This window comes from Lissotriton vulgaris, chromosome 4_1 (genome assembly GCF_964263255.1).
Source record: "Lissotriton vulgaris chromosome 4_1, aLisVul1.2, whole genome shotgun sequence".
Classification (NCBI taxonomy): Eukaryota; Metazoa; Chordata; class Amphibia; order Caudata; family Salamandridae; genus Lissotriton; species Lissotriton vulgaris.
Genome location: NC_141691.1, coordinates 1,183,794,720 through 1,183,810,183, shown reverse-complemented (window position 1 = coordinate 1,183,810,183; position 15,464 = coordinate 1,183,794,720). Strand labels below are relative to the sequence as shown.

The 15,464-nt window shown below is 44.3% G+C and overlaps 1 pseudogene; it reads right to left on the bottom strand.

Moving 5' to 3' along the window:
* Positions 1–11,918: 11,918 nt before the first annotated feature.
* LOC147723021 (small Cajal body-specific RNA 14) lies at positions 11,919–12,047 on the bottom strand (annotated as a pseudogene).
* Between the last annotated feature and the right edge of the window lie 3,417 nt (positions 12,048–15,464).

Below are 15,464 nucleotides of genomic sequence, written 5' to 3'. Positions count from 1 at the left end.
TCATTTGACGCCCATTCCAGGTAAAACTGAATTGTTCCTGACACTCGGGGGCAATCGGAATTGAAAAGAAAGCATTAGCAATATCAATAGATGCATACCATGTACCTGGATGCTTTTGAATTCTTTCAATTAAGTAACAATGTCTGGTACTGCAACAGTCAAACGAGGTGTGTGTTTGTTCAATTCTCGATAATCAACGGTCATGCGCCAAGAATTATCACTCTTGCGTACAGGCCAGACGGGATTATTCCAAGCAGAAGTAACCGGAGTTATAACTCCTGCATCAACCAAATCCTGTATTGTGGCACTGATCTCTTCATGACCACCTGGAATACGATATTGTTTCTGAGAAATCACTTTTGTAGCTTGGGGAATTTTTATGGGGGGCATTCGTAAACGGCCAACCCGTACGGGTCTGGACGATATGTAGTGCTTAGTTCCAAATTGATAACAACCATCATCCAAATGCAAAGTCATTCCTTTTAAAATATCAATTCCAATTATATACTCCAAGAGTGGTACAACTAACACAGAATATTCTCTTTGGGGAATTCTGCCTATTCTCATTTCAAGTGTAGTTTGCACTGCGGGGGTTTCCTTTCCACCTAAACCAGTAATTGTGAAAAATTGTCCTTTGAATTTCTTTGATTTACCATGAATTAAAGTGGCCTCCGCTCCTGTATCTACCAATGCTCGGGCCCTTTGGATATTACGATGTTTCCAAAAAATTTCAATATCTACATAGGATCTATTGTCTTTGTGAGCCCACCTGCGTACTGGAGCTTGACCTATTTCCTAGTCATTTTTACTGCGTTCTGTCAACCAAGACAAATCAGGATAAATGCTCTCAGGTTTCTTAGGTATCAAAATATCCTGTTCATATCCATCTCCATTACGAAACGGATTTTTGTCATTTTCATAATACTGTGAATTACGATCAGAAAGCCTGTGACGATCCTCCCTTCTCCTCAACTCAGGGGAATGATCCCTTTCATCTCTATATCTGTTGGAAACACGATCATCTCTCCCCCTTTCTTTTTCCCCCTCTCTCCCCCTCACTTTTTCACGACGAGGGGACTCATCACGCTCATAGCGCCGTTCATCACGGCGGTCAGAATCTACACGACGCCTGTCGTCACCACTGTCATCAGAACAACCACGGTCACAATCATTCTTGCGCACACGACGGGCACCCTCCTTTCGATCCAAACCACGCTTACGGAACATGTCCCATAAGCGATTATTAGGTTCACCGTCAATGTCCTCCCTTTTCACACCATCAGCTAATAGTGCAAGGAACATATCAAGTCTAGAGAATCTATAATCGCCAGCAGTGCGACCCTCAGGCCGAGATTGTCTCTCAGGTTTAAACCATTCACCCAACTCACCAAGCTGACGGACAGACTCAAGCACCATAGACAAAGGATTGCCAGTTTGATTAATCAACAAAGTCATCATAACCTGCTTATAAGCAACAGGGGAAGAACGGATAATGCGATTCCGCACAGAAGATGTTAATAAGCCATCCAACAACCTGTCAGAAGTACTGAGAAAAATTGCAGTTTTCATTACTTCTTCTTTCAAACGCTGCGACGCATCGCGCAAAGTGTACCATGGCTTGTCATTGACAGGCCAATCAGATTCAGTAGGATATTTAATTTAATTCTCCGCATTTTTGCCTGACACCTATGCGTTCCGTAACTGACATTTTAGCGACCTGCTTGGTTGCCGTCCCTGCCTCAACGAAGACTCTGAAACACATCTTCAATATATCAAGTGCCCGACCCAATATTATTCTGGGCGATTTCGCGGCCCATGAATTTTGTCCCTTATGTACTATTCTCTCAGAGTCCATTCCCCCAATTCATTCTCAGATTACTACGTACAATATTACGCAGGGTGATTTATGCTTTTTCCTGACTTGTGATCCTAAGGCAATTACTGAATGTGTAAAGTTAAAATTGAGAGCCGCCATTTCTTTTTCGGCTCATGAACGCTTGCTGTGTTTACGAAGACTCCTGAAATCATGTGTTTCTGTTAAAAATAACATGACCTGTAAAAGTATAATAGTTGCTCCTAGCCATTACCGTACAATGTTGTTACCTTCTGGTTGGCTCTTTTCCTGCGGTAATTTCTCCTGGCCCTATATTCCTGCAAATATTTCTGGAGGCCCGTGTGCCATCACTAGACTGAGTTTATTAATGTTTTCCTCACATCCCAATACCTATTCCTGTGTAGTCCGTGATTCTATGATGTTACATGAGGACTGTGATTCTTCCTTACATCTCTATTCCAAATCTGAATACCTTAGTTTAGCTATCTCAATTATTGGTGTCCCAGCGTTGGCAGTTTGCAACGCAAAATCAATTGGAAAAATGGCCTGTTGGATGGTAAAATCGATTAACCAAACCTCTACCATTTTATCTGACATGTTATTAGATGCCCAAGGTGAACGCAGAGCGGTTCTGCAGAACCGCGCAGCTATTGACAAAAGCCATGTCCGTCCCAGGCACTCCACACCACTGGAGTCAAGCTAGCCGGGCTGATGAGAGGTGTTACCTCGAAACCGGTCCGGTCCTCGGATGCTTGATTCCGTTCTGGGAAGGACATGGCTTTTGTAGTTCGGACTGGACTGTTCCCATGGGGCACAGGGTCAGATCTGATTGTCTAACCCAGGGTGGTGTGGAGTGCAAAAAAACTATGGATTTGGGCCCAGATCTTTGGACTGGGGTGAATGTGTGACATTGATCCACATTCTGTCCATCACCTGTTTTGTTTGCAATTGCCGCCATAAGTGCGCTGGGGATGCTCAGACATGGGTCCCAGGCACTCCACACCACTGGAGTCAAGCTAGCCGGGCTGATGAGAGGTGTTACCTCGAAACCGGTCCGGTCCTCGGATGCTTGATTCCGTTCTGGGAAGGACATGGCTTTTGTAGTTCGGACTGGACTGTTCCCATGGGGCACAGGGTCAGATCTGATTTGCATATCGCCATTGTCTAACCCAGGGTGGTGTGGAGTGCAAAAAAACGATGGATTTGGGCCCAGATCTTTGGACTGGGGTGAATGTGTGACATTGATCCATATTCTGTCCATCACCTGTTTTGTTTGCAATTGCCGCCATAAGTGCGCTGGGGATGCTCAGACGTGGGTCCCAGGCACTCCACACCACTGGAGTCAAGCTAGCCGGGCTGATGAGAGGTGTTACCTCGAAACCGGTCCGGTCCTCGGATGCTTGATTTCGTTCTGGGAAGGACATGGCTTTTGTAGTTCGGACTGGACTGTTCCCATGGGGCACAGGGTCAGATCTGATTTGCATATCGCCATTGTCTAACCCAGGGTGGTGTGGAGTGCAAAAAAACGATGGATTTGGGCCCAGATCTTTGGACTGGGGTGAATGTGTGACATTGATCCACATTCTGTCCATCACCTGTTTTGTTTACAATCACAATGTAAGCACACAGTTGAATATACACCCACAGGCAACACAAGCACAAAAAACCTGCAAGCACTACGACAACAATTTATTTTTAAGTGTAAATACAGGAGTATTTATTTTACCTTGATAAACTATGAAATGAACACTACTGCACTACATGTAAGAAAAATGATATATAAGAGCAATGCAAAGAGACACTAGGCTACAAAGTTGTCAACACACTATTCATAGTAAGACAATTGTAAATGTTGCCTACCTTAGATCCTGGAAGCTACGGAGTCATTTGGCATCGCATTTGAGCCTGAGCAGCAAAAAAGGGATCTTGACAATGGGGTTCAGGATGGAAACGAAAGTGAAAAACAGTAAAATAGGTACGTTCTTACCTAATTTTCTTCGATTGCACCAACTCAAAGTAGAAGGTATCCCCGCACAGTTGCCTCAACTGAAAGGCACATTGTGATAAGCTTGGCTGTAATGTTGGCTGGACTCCCACCAACTGACGGTTATTCCTATGACATATTTGATACAGGTTGAAATTCCCGGTGGAGTCATTGGGACTAAGGTGGTCTTTCGTTTTTTGCACCAGCCAACATTTAAATAGGGTGGGCAGGCCACCAGGTAGACATAGGGTGAATCTGTCAAAACAGCAACGAATGGACCATTACCACGAAGATCTTAATCAGGCCCTATGTATTGTAAGCAGCCTTAGGTTATTAGACAAAATCGTCTCAGCTTAGCAATTGCTAAATAATATAGAAATCTGCGGGCACCAAATACTGAAGTATGCACTTTTGCTTGTATAGCTTTAGAAAAAGTGTATCTATAAAGTTTACAGCACAACATGAAGGCTGCAGGTGGTATGACCATTAGCACATTCTGACCTTGGTTATTTAAAGCAAATAGGTTCTCTGTGGACAAGTTTTGCATAGAGTGTGTACTGTCCTTAGTAGATGTTTTTTAATACTCTTTGGTGTATTTCTCATGAGAGTTGTACTGTCTGCAAACAGTGTAGTACAGAGTATACTCTCCCTACAGAGTAAACATTGATAAAGTACACAATGTTCTACTCATATCAACTTAATTTCTCAATGTAGGCTTGGTGACTATGAGATGTTTAATATAGATACTGTCTTTCCGTAGTAGGTTATTCATTTTGGAAGAGGGGTTGAGAATCTTGAGGAACCAGGCTTTCTCTGAATACCTGTATACAGATTGAACACTATGTGCAATAAGGGCTTCCCATATATCTGTGGTTGATTGTTAATGTGAACTAGGCTACCAGCTAACTGTATCGTCTAGGGTCAATGTTGCACATACGCCATGCTTGCTACACCCAAGGGAGTTGTATCTGTGATGGCATCATTGATGCCTCATATTATTCTGAGCTATTTAGTATTTACTTTCAGGCCTCAAATGCCATTCTAAGGTATAGGCAATGTGTGCAACAGAAGGTTGGATGATGTCATCTGTTATGTCATCAAGGCATAATTCCACTGAATGGAATTAAACCAAATTTGGCAGAAAGCTAGCTCTTGGTGCAGAAAGAGTGCTTTTTGGTATTTGTTGCAAATCCATTCTGTAGTTTTGAAGGTATTAGGGTAAAAAGATTTATAGATATCCAGGGACCTGGACCTTCTACGGATTCACCAGATCTAATGCTGAGATCTGCTTGACAGCCAACACTTCAACCAATGTTAGCAGCCGTCTTGGGACTCAGATTCACCTGAGTTCAAATTAAAAAGTAAGCAAAAAAATGAACATACGGGGTCAGGGAAGAAATACCCTGACCCCTTGGGCGTGTTGGTGGTATCCGACAGGGAAATGCTGGGGGCCACAAATATTTTTTTAAAGTTTTGCCTTGATTTGACAGAGGATCCATGAGTCCACAGTCAAATTGAACAAAAAATACAAGTTCAGGCTACGTGCTTGTTTTGTATATGCCCCCTGGGAGGGCCAGGTCCTGAGGGGTGGATTCAATATGATAATGGGTGGAGGGGGGCAGAGGGGGCATACGTGGCCCTCTTCTTCAGGCCAATGTTTGCCTCGGTTTCCACCACCCCGATGCTCAGCCATGCATAATTAGGGTAAAGTGGCTGCACAGACCCCTACCCTCAACAATTTTTGTTCCTAGTGAACCCAACTTCCAGGGGCCTCGCCGTGCAATCAAAAGGGAGAGAGGCCACACAGCCCCCCTCCCGGAATCTTTAATGGCCATTGGGACCCCATCCCCTAGGACCGGACTCAGCTAAGCCCCTAGGTGCCCACCCCAGGGACGTAGAGGTTTTCTTTCCTGCTCTAGTGCGGCAAGGGAAACCTCTGTTCATTCTCACTTGGCTGGAGCAATTTGAAGCTCATGCTAAGGAGAGCAAACAGTAAGATCGCTCCCAGCGTGCTGGAGCAAATAAAATGTTCCTGATCGTTGTGAGAAGACTTTTCACCTGTTTGCCTGCCCACTCTCAAGCGAGCAGGGAAACATATGAAAAATTGCTCCTGACACAGAAAGCAGTATTTTTAGCGGCTCCCAGCATGTGGGAGCAATGTTGGCTTCTGCTGGAGGTAATGAGCTGGCAAGGACTGCAGGGGAATTGGGGCTCCCCCCACCACGGCCTGATGAACAATCACATTGCCGAAATAAATACTCACAAGGTCACTGGAAACATTTACTCGTGATCTATTATTGCAGCTTGAATGTAGAATATGCACTGGACATTTATCCAACGAGGTAGCACTCACTAATCAACCAGTAGAAAGTACTCCAGTTGGGTAGACATTTTGTGCAAAACTGTGGACTCTTGTTGGAGAAATGGGCAGGTGAGGTTTCATTCTGGCCCTGATGCTCATTTCGCAGAAATTAATCCTCAACTGGAAGCTCTTACAAATATAAATATAGGTTGGTTGGTTGATAGCTTTATTTCGATATGTGAGTATCATAAAAGCATTACAAAACAAGTATATAAAAACAGCACATCGTAAAAGACTGTACATTTAAGAACAAGGCAGATAAAAACTGGCAATTTGATCAGAAATAAATTAGATAAAAAGTGAATTAAATTGATATGGACAGTCTTTTTAAGCGGATCAACCATGCCCATTTTAAAAATTTAGATACAGCACAAACTATGGGAGAGGATGTATCTGTTAATAAAATCCGTAAGGCCACCATATGCTGGCGAGTACCCAGTTGTCTACATAGGGGTTTAAGCCAGTGAGATCTTGGGCAGGTGTAGTCGGGACATTCAAAAAGGAGATGAGCCACGGTTTCGGGCCTAGTTGTACATAGGGCGCAGTGGCCTGATGCCTGCGCGGGCATATTCCATCTTGAAAGGAGGTCTGATAGAGGTAAAGTGCCTAGTCTAAATTTGATATAGAGTGCCCGGTCCACAGAGATTGTGATTATGTCCAGGTAAGGCTCAAAAGCAACAACGTCTTTTATTTTCAGGTAAGCTGCGGTGGAATTGCAGTGGCGCGGGTTGCAGATGAGCTGGGTGGAGACTCATTCCCAGTATAGTTTTTTTAGGGTCGCCTTCGGCGGAGCAGAATGTGTGGACCAACAAGACCCCAGACCTAGGTCCCCCAGGAGAGTTTTAATATCCCTGAGCCATTTAATCTTGTGCCAGCCACCCAAACCCATCACCTCTGACAACCCGTCTGCATATGTTTTTAGGGCAGGTGAGGTTTCATTCTGGCCCTGATGCTCATTTCGCAGAAATTAATCCTCAACTGGAAGCTCTTACAAATATAAATATAACAAGAGCCCGCATTGAAGCGCCACTTCTGTAAAGGACAAATGAAAAGTAGCAAAACTCAATATCACTTCTTTTTTCAGAACCTGACACTGTTACGGTCTGTTAACTGAGTCCTGCTTGTACATTTGGACGTTACTTACATTGCTTAAGCTAAAAAGAGTCTGAGGCCTCTAGTGCCACGCCTGCAGTGAGTCATGCTGCTGCTCAATTATATAGAGATTGGTCGACAGGCTGAGAAGAACGAATTGCACATGTTTCGTCTGTGATGACGTATATTTTTTCTATTCTACGTTTTTTGAATGTGTGTCATGCTGCTGTCATTCATTTCAGAATGCACTGCTTAGGGAGAGTCTACATGTTGATTACACATGCACACCCCCAGTATCATTGCAGCCAAACAGAAAAAGATGTTACATATAAAGTGTTAAAAGCTAAATCAAATGAATGTAAGGAGGTGATATAGTAAGTGGGAGATGCTTGAGAATTCCAACTAGGTTTAGATCGTCGGCGATGCAGGTACCAAATAATCACTGCGGCTGATGGCTTCATCTCGGAAGTTATTTTAGGGGCATTATATCCCATTACTGTTGATTTATGGGTTACATTGACATTCATAGCAGACTGTTCATCCACTGGGCTGCCTTGTCATCTGAGATGAGGAAAGGCGGACCACTTGAGAGGGAAAGAGTGCAACTCTTGAAGACACACTGTGCGGGCCCCACAATATTCTCAGAAGGGCATGTAATGCCTGCTCCAAATTCTGGGAATTCTGGGCAGCAGAGTTACCAAGGGCTGCCATCTGGTGCTAGTAAAATGAGCACTACAGAACTCAGAGGATCCCTCACCCTGCCCTAGCCACAGTGTATGCCTCTCCGGTAGGAGTTAGAGAGCTTTGTGTGCACAGTGCAGGTCTGTGGGCACTAAAGGGAGAACTGTAGGCAACCAGATGAGAGCAATTGTAGACAGAGAGGGGTTAAAATAGTTCATTTTGTAGGGGGTGTTAGTGGAACCATTTCTGTACTACACATTACAGTCCAACAGGTTCACTCAGGGCATTCAATAACATGAGAGCAGACTTGGCAGACAGTCAGTCAAGCCACTTTTATTCGATTATTTAAAATCACAAAAAGTGCAATACAAATTATAGAATTAGAACAATCATATCAAATATAGAGCATTATGGGCGTGTAAAAAAAAATAAAAACATTTTTAAGTAGATATTACATTAAAGTTAAAATCAGTCAGGTAGATATAAAATGCATTCAATGTAAAAATAGATGATTTCAAACAGGATTTAGCAAAGAAAATCTTTTTTTTTAAGTCATACAGCTGCAACCAGAAAGATAACGATATTAAAAATGTCCCAGGTATTGCTAAGTATTTGCAAATAGAGGAGAGCTGGCCTGACATGTAAAAAACCCTTGCCCCTCAAAAGAGGAACTAGAAACCTCTTTCGTATTTCAGTGTAAAAACTCGCAAAACATTATAAAGTGCAATGTATTCTGTTGTGAAAAATGATCACACTGACATGGACCTAGATTCTCTGGTTTACTCCAGCTGGGGACAATACCCAGGGAAAAATTAATTAAATTGAAACGGAATCTAGTCAGGAGCCACCAATGGAAGGGCTTGGTCACTAATCTCAAGTAGGCTCAATTGATGGAGAGGATATTAACAGATAATGGGCCCTAACAAGAGGTTTATGTAGCTCCCGCTCCTCACATTCCAACATCAATATATTTAAGAGTTGGGATTTTAGTCCATTTCACAACTTCCTTTCTGATGCCTTCCATGGGGCAAAAAGATCAGGGCGTCCTAATTTAAAAAAACATATTTTTAACATAGACCAACCAAGGGATACTACTGGCTTTATCCAGGGAAACACAATCCCGCAGGATACAATGGTTCAGGGTTAAGACTGGATTAAGCCATGTTTTGAGCCAACAAACCACGGGCAATTCTCATTAACTCAGTTACATAGCCCATTCCAAGTTCCTGATGGATGGCAAAAGTAGAGGTAGACAAGAAGGTTCTTAAAAATCTATTTTCCACCTTCTGTACCTCTTCCTGCTGTTTATAGCCCCAGATCATTGAGCCATATGTGGCAACAGCCAAACATTTGGATCCATAAATGCCAAGCATGTCTTCAAAAGGTCTAGCACACAAAATGTTGAACAAACCCTAAGAGGGCTGTCGTTGACCTGACTACATCATTCTTTGGTGCCTTCTGTTGGGGGACCCAGGAACCTCTTTCATCAAATAGCACCCCCAAGTAAGTAAAACAGGGCACCCTAGATACCACTCCTCCATTACAATAAAATAATTTAATTTTCCTATGTCTTTTACCTGTTCTTGATATTAACTATCAGATCCAAAGATTTCATAAAATCACCAAAGGCATTCAAGAGCCGCTGGAGGCCTATAGCAGCACCAGCTAATAGTACTGCATCATCCGCGTATAGGAGGACCAGAAAAATCAGTTCTACTACACGCGGAATATCCGAACAAGCATCCACCAAATATTTTTCCAAAGCATTAATAACAAGCATTTACAATGCAATAGGTCTCCCAGCTTTAAAGTTTGAGCTATTGGCATTGTATATTACAATGTGTTACATTAATTTGTTATCAAACTCTGAATTGTTGTATAAAGATGGTAAATGCTGCAAGAAAAAGCAGCACTGAAATTGATAGCTTTCGCAATCGCTATTGTAATGAAGCTGAACAGGCAGGGACAAAAGCATAGTCATAACAATCGATTTAAAAAATAAATGAAAAAAAACACTCACTGAAAGTCTGCTTTCGATTCTGCGACTGTCCGCAAACCCAAAACAACGGCCTCCTCCTCCCCCGAGGGCACCTCACCACGCAAGAGTACAAAAACAAGCATTTGCAGTGCAATAGATCTCGGAGCATTAAAGTTTGAGTTATTGACATTGTGTATGACAATGCCAATATTTTTTAACTTTTGCAAATGTGACACCTATAGCATTTCTATTGTAATTTGTGTTGTATTTACAGGACTTAGATGTATTGATACATCCTGTTGGTCATGTAGAAATATATCTTCAAAGGCACTGGCAGTAACCTCTCTAAAACTAGAATAATGAAGAGTCAACTATGAGCCAGGTTACCCAGCCAATAAGGTAAATAAATGATATCCAGTTGTATTTGTATTTCTGACATTTTTGTAAAGTGGCAAGGGACGAATGCCCTGCTTGAGGTCAGAGGGCGGTACGGGGCAAGAGTTGATGACCAAGGGGTAAGAGCCGCTATGTCGGACCCGGGCACCGGTCAGAGCTGAGGGCACAAGAGGGGGTGGAGCAGATGGACGCGGGGCTCAGAATAGAGCTCTTTTGGCAAACGCGCAGGTTAAACTTGGGAAACAGCAATTGGAAATGCGCGGGTGCTGGGGCGAGAGCAGTGGTGCTGAGGGTGGGCGTCACTGTGGTTTCTTCTTGCTCCAAGTTCTTGCCCCGTGGTTGGTGTGTGCTCTCCAGACCATAGCTTCTCTCCCGCAGTGCTTCTACCGCACCCTCACACACACCTGCCCACCAGCGGACTCCTCCCACCACCCTCCCCCTAGCCCCACCTAACACAGCAACCGGGTCACAAGCAGGGACTAGCAGGCACAACGAGGGAAGGGGGGCAGAAAAGCATGCACGTTCTGTGTAACCTAAGCATGACAATGTATTTGACGATGTGTACGGAATTAACATACGTGAGAAAGCAATTTTTACAGTCCAGCTTTCCCGTATTTGTAAATAGCTTTCTTATTTAATGGCCCACCCTCTACACGCACACCCTCTGGTGTAGGCAAGATACACATACAATACGCCTGGAATTCGCCGTAATATGTTAGTGACTACCTACGACTTACGACTGTACTCCTGCGCATCGAATTTCCGTGACCACTACCCTGAAGCTCTCTATTGTCTCAAATTACTGCACTGGGAGTGCTGCAGGCATACTGTGTCATACGTTTGCCTTGGGGAAAACATTTGCCGTAATTTGTGTTTTTTTCAACTGGGACAATTACCCCAAGATTGAGAACGTGTGTACTCACTTTTACAACAACGTTACATTAAGTGCGCTATTGGCAAATGTCACATGCTGCTGCGGTAACCTGCTGCCGTTGATCGATCCGTTCAACCAGCATTCAGAACCAGCCACCCTAGCCGCTGCGCCACACCCTTTTCACATTAAACTGTTTCCCCCCAGCAAATTCCTTCAGCTTATAACTAAGGACCAACTTTTAGTAGCAAAACCAGGGGTCGGCTTGCGCAGGGGAGATAATAAGCCATGGCACGTATTTGTGCACGTATTTCCTTTCTTCATTTACACACAGGGTAACCGGAAACCATTTAACCCCCGTTCCACTAATTTATCTCCTGCGCGCGTATGCCAGCCCAAAGTAACCCCCACGGAAACACAGGGTGTTTGAGCCGTTGCAAGGACTCGAACCCCGTAGCCCGGCTTCATAACCATCTGCTTCAACCTTGAAGGTAGTTATTACAGAACCTAGAGCCTTTACGTCAAAGTGTGTTTTGCATGCTTGTAAAATGGCCTGCCCATCCCCACTTCGCACTTATTTACACACACGCGCGTGCACTGAAAGCTACGCACTGCTCCAGTCTGTACAAATTTCGGTGGAAACGTTTGGTTTGTTTCCTGTCTCGGTATCTCCATATCTCGGTGCAGGTTCGCGCGGCGTCCTCGCGCCGCCTTTAAAATGCTGTAGGGAGCCGTAGCACAGGCACCTGGTGGTCCTGTCGGCAGTGGTCCCCCTCTCGTTGCTGTACGTGGCTGCCTTGGGGTCACATGGTATTACTGACGCATGCAACTGTCAGGGAGGACACCCACGTGTGAGGAGGAGCGGCCGGGGATCGAACCGCCCACGGAGAGAAGCCGCGCCCACGGAGAGAAGCCCATGCCCTAGAGAGAGCCCCGCGGTGGCAGCTGAAGACCGGAGTAGCGGTAAGTGGCGGGGGCGGGGGGGCGGCGGCGGCGGGGGGCGGGGGCGCTTGGTGCACGTGTGTGTTTGTGTGTGTGTGTGTGTGTGTGTGTGTGTATGCGACAGCAGGGGTGAGTTCTCCTTATGTGGGGGTGCATGCGTGCATGGGCGCTCGTGTGTGTTTGTGTATGTCTCTGCGTATGCGCATGCGCATGCATGTAGGGTGTTGGAGCTTCCCAGGAGACGGCAGCTGAGCGTGTTCACGCGCGCGTGGCCTACGCCGATCGCCTTTGCGCGCGGCCAGTGCTGTCTCCTGGGAAGCATAGTCAGCAACAAAAGATCTCCTGGCGGACACAGCGCTGACGCGCTGTTAAACGCCAGGAGACCTAAAAAGGGTAAAAAGATATGGGGCCAAAATACATCCCTGTTGGACTCCCCTCCCTGACTTAAAATGCCTTAAACATTTGCCATCCTGTGTAACCCTGACTGTTGCAGAAAGATCCTGATGCAGATCATCCAGAAAATAAACTAGAGAAGGATCAATGCCCATATCTAGCAAAATAATCTACAACTTCGACCTGTTAATCGGTCGAATGCTGAAGAGTGGTCCATGAAACCCATATATAAATAACCTTCTTAGGCTATCGTATATTTGCTTATTATGAGATGTAGATTCAGACAAAGATCCAAAGTACTTCCTCCCTGTCTAAATCCATATTGGAGGTTAGAGAAGACCTCATTGTCAATCACCCAGTCTGTGATTTTGACCAAAACAACTTTGCCCAATATTTTAATTGCTGAATCAATTAAGGATATAGGTCTATAAAACAGAGGATCCCCTCTCTGGCCCTTTTATAAAATGGGAAGATTGTTGATAGGGCCCATGATGCAGGAAACCCCTGAGTACCCAAAGCATCATAGACGTTAGTTAATATCCTTGCCCAAAATTTGGGTTCACATTTATACCGATCTGTGGGGAAACAATCAGGGCCAGGTGCTTTATTATTAGAAGTCTCTATGATTGCCTTTTCTACATCCACCGTCAAATATCAGTAGGAGCAAGGCCCTGCGAGCTGCCAAACTCAGAGGGGGATCCCCATACACATTGAGCCCATAAAGTACCTCAAAATGCGTGAGCCACTGCTCCACTGTGATATTGCTCTCCATGGGATCATTCTCTACACCGGAAAAAAAAGAGTGTTAACAATGGCCCGGAATCTCGCACTATCCTTTAAAACCTCTACTGAAAAAAGTGCATTCCAAGCATCTTCTTTAATCTCCTGTTTACTTGAGTGAATCGCCAGCTTATACGATTTCTTCAAGCTTACTATGCATTCCCTATCTCTTGGAGTATTTTTCAAAGCTTGAAGTAGATTTCGATGGACCCGTGAGCAGTTACTGTCAAACCACCTTTCACCCACTGGCGTTTCGATTTAGCTTTAACAGTCAAATCAGAAGCTATCTGTCCTCAAATTACTTCAAAGGCTCTCACACTCTCTGCCTTTGAGGAAGTATGGTCCACACATATTGTTATCGTTTGCCTTTTCACAGAGGTCAGCATGGAAAGAATCAGGAATACCTTTGGACCATTTTAGCCTCCTCCCCTAGTCACTTGGTGCCACAGAGCTAACTCCCGCCTTTCCTGCTGTTCCCAACAGGCCACTGTCTTTATTAACCACTAAGATAACAGTATTATGATCGCTAAAGGGGGACAGACTAGCATTGTAAGACACTACCTTAGCTAGTAATGGAGTTGACAGAAAAAAATAGTTAATAATGGTGTCCGTATCCTCAGCTTTAAACGTGGAGACCCTGTCAGTTTGAGCACTAAATCCAGGTTCAAAGAGGTTAGCTTCGGCCAGGAGATGCTCCAAAGCCTTCCCCTGTGGCGAGTGCTCAAAATGAGGCATCACTGAGTGAGCTGGTCCCAGATGGTCATCTATACAGCAATCTCTATCACACAATGAATATTATAATCGGGCGTAACAATGATATCGAACAAAGTGGATTGCTTTGATCTATAATTTTCTAAAAAACTTTCAAAAGGTAATAAATGTTGGTTCATCACATCACATTCCCCAGAATTATAAAAATTAAAAAATACAATTTTATGGTAATTGGGGGTGGATAATTCTTCTATCAGACAATTATGAGATCCCGACTCCAACATCCTTGATGTCCCTTTTAACTTTAGTGAAAAAAGAAGCACTAGGCCCCCCGTGGCTCTGCCAGCTATGGTGGGGCGTGCAGGTAAACAGTAACATTCAAAACCATCCAGCCAAAAATTATTCGCCCTATCCCACATTTCCTGCAAGGCACTTGTGCATATTGTTTTATGAATAACTGCCACCGCGTGTCATCCCTATTAGATCTAATACCAGCAATATTCCTACTAACCATTTTTCAATTTTGGACAAATTCAACTTCTAAAGCTCGTTAATTTAAGCATGGGGTGGAAGAACAAGCCAGTGGGTCCTCTAGTCAGTCATTCATGTCAAGATGAGACAGAGGGAGGAATCTATTTGTTAAAACTAAATCTCCACTTCTGTTGCCTGGCCTTGGGGATTGTGATTGAGGATCTGTTTCTACACACCAAAGAAGCCATTCTAGACAGGGACCACACATCCTATATCGGGTAAAGCAAGGAGTCTGATAAGACCTCTTCCGATCTGACCCAGTACCAGTGTTAGCATTCCCGTTCAATCATCTTACAGGGGAGTAGAAAAAACTCAGAGGCAGGGCCCTAATGCCTCCCTTCACTAACTCACAGGCATCCCAAAAAAGCCTGGCAGCTATATCGCGTTTATTGAGGTTGACAATGATGCAATCACCATCAATTTGTTTAGGGCAGTTACCAATCCATTCCACCCGTCTAGCCATTATTATATTAGATGAGATCTCCACATTACCAAAACAGTGTTGACTCCCATTTCCATGAATTAATGGATCTTTTGAGGACCTGGGAACAACACATATCTATTGGTCCGACTTGGGACATAGGACGATATAACACAGCAGAGGATAGATGGGCAAATTTATTTCCAAGCCATCCTCACATTGTCTTTGGTAGCAACTATAGAACTGATGCTGAGGCAGGGACCCGGTCTGCACCTCCTGATAAGATGGGCAGCGGGCACCCAAATTGCTTTAAGAAAGAATCCTGTCCAATCATTGACCCACAGCCACCAGTGATAATTGTTCCCGAACAAAAGAAAAAAATGTCACCCAATTGTGTGGGAAATCACCCAATCTGACATAACTTACCGGGCATGGAATTACTGTGTGATATCGCATCTCCACAGGGAGAACGTATGAATGAGCAGATA